Here is a 4,174-nt window from a genome sequence, read left to right as displayed (position 1 = left end):
CCCACAAAAAACACACAGACTTCTCCGTCCAGCTCTTTTTACCCTGCCGTAGTGCTGCATCGCTGGCTGGATACTGAGCAGGGAACCCCCCCCACCACCACCACCACCACCTCCACCACCATCCTTCTGAACACTTCCTGGATTGATTGTCGTTGCTGGCGCTGAAACTCCTCTCGAGTAGAAAGAGGAGGGAAGAGGAATGTCTGTCGTCTGTCGCACTTTTATCTCATAGGAGTTCTTTTTTTTTGTCTGTGACCTAACTTGTTGATTAGCCTACTGCTACGTTATTATTTATTACCTGTAGGTCTAACCAATGACAGCTGTGTATTGTGACACTATCTCTCGAAAAATACATGCTGCTCCTCTCCTCTCCTCTATTACCAGCCAAACAGTCAGGGGCTACTGTGATCGGCAATCTGATTTATTACTTCTTCTTCTTCTCTCTTATAAACTGTATGTTGAACGAGTGTTCGGACACTATTTAAAGTCAGCTCACACCGGACTACCTTATCTTGGCGAATTAAAAACGTGCTGACTCCTCTCTTCAGATCAGGGAGCTCCCGTCTCGACTTCGCATGCAGCTGTTTTTCCCTCTCGATCACCGCCATCATTTTCAAACAAACCTCTGCTGAATGTGAATACAGAAGCGGTCGGACTTGTTACGAGCCAAGAAATGGCGGCCAAACTGAACAGAAACGGACTGAAAACAACGACAAAAATAATCACAACAGAATGTAGGACGATGTAGAACTCTTAGAAGGGGAATGTACGTCACATGTAAAATCATCTAAACTGGAATTAAACATGAACTTTGAAACTGGTTCTCCAAACACACGCACCCACCACGCCATCCTCTCCTTCTGCAGCTTCATCTTAGCATGTCAGTATTAGTGCAACTGGAAAACCAACAAGAACAACAACCAAGCAATAAAGACGCCGACGCTCCTGCAGGAGGACCCTCATGTGCAGTTCAAACAAAAACTCTGTTTTCACTGGCATGTTGCATTCAAACTCAGACATTTAAATGTGTTATATTTTATCTTAATTTTTGCCATTGTAAAGGGGATTTATTGTGAGAAAAACATCAGTGAGATTTAGGCCGCACCGTGGTTAGCTGGCATTTTGTTCACCCTCATATCATCATCCCGACGAGCCCTTTTTTCTCCTCATTTGTGAAGCTTTTAGTTTTGTATAACTTTAATGTATAGCTCACCTGTTGTTGACGTTCTCCGTTACCGTGTTTTAATTTGTTGCAAAACACTGTGTCGTTTACTAGAATGTGGATGAAAATATGTGGAAAAATTTGTAAAGGTTTACACACTTGGGCGCTCACAAAACGAATAGCTGAAAAAGGGACGATATCAACATCTAATGCACTATTATCTGTTACCTAGACGACACACTTTGCGGTGCATGAGGCGATAGTAGAGTAAGCATGTTAGTCTAGGTCAGCCTGCAGCCTCCTGTAGAAAACTTGATGATGGATCACTGCACACACATAAAGCCGGATCATATCCTCCTGCAGTGTTATATATCGGTTGCTGGCTCCCTCTTCCCTTTGACCCGAACAGTTACGGTCAAGAGGACTGCACTACTATATCCAAGCTGCAAACAGTCACGTGATCACAGTCCGAATGTGTAGATGAAGCCGTTCTCTGGCACCAGTCGCAGTATGATATCAAAAGGAGTGGGTCCCGAATCCGCAAGAGACCCCCACTTTTCTAGAACTATGAGTGAAAATGTCAAAGAAAACAAACGGACAATAAAGTTTTTGCAACTAAGCGGTTACCGAGTGATTTCCTGTTGATGTTAAAGGGGAAAGATTCATTAATCAGAGCAGGATTTTGTTTTGATCTTGTGCCCGAACATGGAACTCAAGCTGTTTCCTAACATGGTCACTGAAATCCCCCTCGCTGCTTCATACAATCATTTCTCAAACTCTGCTCTGCAGCATTTTCCCGAGAGAGAGCTCAATTTGTATTTCTGTCACCAGTAAAAAATAACTTCTCAGAGCTCGAAATCACCACCTTTCCCACAGAAGAAACTAAAATATTTGTCTGCTTAGCTTTATTTTCACACGACTGAAAATAGTTTTTTTCTTTTATGAACACTATATTCACAGTTTTCGAGCACATGCATATATCTTCTATACAAGCAGCAAAATGTGACCATCCTTTTCTCTCCATATGCATTATTTACATCCCACTTTATCTCCAGTTCTACAAATCAAATTTAAAAAGAGAAACAAAATTCTTAACAATTTACATAAAAGAAGCAAAACCAAGAAAAAAACCATAAAAAACAAAACAAAGCAAGGTATACAGTTTTGTTTTTCTACACTAATATATATATATATATTAGGGCTGTCAATCCATTAAAATTGTTAATCAAGATTAATCGCAAATTAATCCCACATTTTTTATCTGTTCAAAATGTACCTTAAAGGGAGATTTGTCAAGTATTTAATACTCTTATCAACATGGGAGAGGACAAATATGCTGTTTTATGCAAATGTATGTATATATTTATTATTGGAAATCAATTAACAACACAAAACAATGAGAGATATTGTCCAGAAACCCTCACAGGTACTGCATTTAGCATAACAAAATATGCTCAAATCATAACATGGCAAACTGCAGCCCAACAGGCAACAACAGCTGTCAGTGTGTCAGTGTGCTGACTTGACTATGACTTGCCCCAAACTGCATCTGATTATCATAAAGTGGGCATGTCTGTAAAGGGGAGACTCGTGGGAACCCATAGAACCCATTTTCATTCACATATCTTGAGGTCAGAGGTCAAGGGACCCCTTTGAAAATGGACATGCCAGTTTTTCCTCCCCAAAAATTAGCCCAAGTTTGGAGCGTTATTTAACCTCCTTCACGACAAGCTGGTATGACATGGTTTTCTAGTTTCATATGATACCAGTATCTTCACTCGTGTTGAAACTGAGCCCACTAAAACATCTGAAATCGATTGCGTTAATGCATTAAAGAAATTAGTGACGTTAAAAATGATTTTGCGTTAACTTTGACAGCCCTCGTTAATACACAATTATTTGCTTACTTGTTAACTTCATATGGTGATAATATGTCAGTGTTTTGTTTACTTTGTGTTGCGCTGCCCCTAAGTTGCAAAAAACAGTAATGTTTGTGCTTTAAAGGTCACATATTATACTCCATTTAAACTAGTTATTATAGGTCTCAGACACCTCCAAACCATGTCTCTGAAGTTTTTTTTTCAAAAAAACAATCAGATCATGCATTCAAGCATGTCTCTATAACCTCTGTTTCAGCCCATTTCCAAAAGTGCTGATTTCTGTGTCTGTAGCCTCTGTCTCCTCCCACTCTGCTCTGATTGGTCAGCGTTTTCTGTCAATCAAACGTCCTCAACAACAGCGTCACCCTCCCCCTCCCTCCCGGAGAAGCTCTCTCTCTCGCTCTCTCTCTCTCTCAGAGAGAGAGAGAGAGAGAGCGACGAGTGGAGAGAGAGCAGCTAGAATAAAGTTTATAAACCACTTTAAAGTTTATAAACCAGAAACTTCACCCAGCGCACGTTACCGGAGGAATCTGATCAGAAATCGGCGACACATGATGAACATCTGCGGTCCAGATTCCAGGTTTTCCTGACGGTTTCTCTCAGGTAAATAATACTATTTATAGCTCTGTTAGTTAGCTCAGTGTTTACCTCATGCATCAACTCTGTAAACCGTAAACACACACTCTGTTTTACGTCTGTCTTTACAGATCCATCTGTGAGAAATGACCGACAGAATCATCCCAGAGGAGAGCAGACAGCTGTGGGCAGATGGCTCTGTTTACATGGAGATACAAAGCTAACCCGGTAGCATGTAGCTAACCCGTTAGCATGTAGCTACATGCTAACGGGTTAGCTACATGCTACCGCTATGACACGGTGTGTAAACACAGCGACCATCAGGGTGGAAAATAGAAGATGTGAAACAGTAGTCAGTTCATTATTTCTGCTAAAAGATAAATGTATGGAAGATCAGAGTAATGGTATATTATTTACAGTAGTAGCTGTCTCTGTGTTACCATGACTACAGACCACCGGAGCTTAGCTTACCATAGTTTACCAGAGCTGAAGACTTTCTCCTGTACCATGTCACATAACTAACTAACAGGTGGGATGATTACAAATGCTGTGAATA

Source organism: Sebastes fasciatus, chromosome 20 (genome assembly GCF_043250625.1).
Source record: "Sebastes fasciatus isolate fSebFas1 chromosome 20, fSebFas1.pri, whole genome shotgun sequence".
NCBI lineage: Eukaryota > Metazoa > Chordata > Actinopteri > Perciformes > Sebastidae > Sebastes > Sebastes fasciatus.
Note: the sequence above shows the minus strand (reverse complement) of the source record.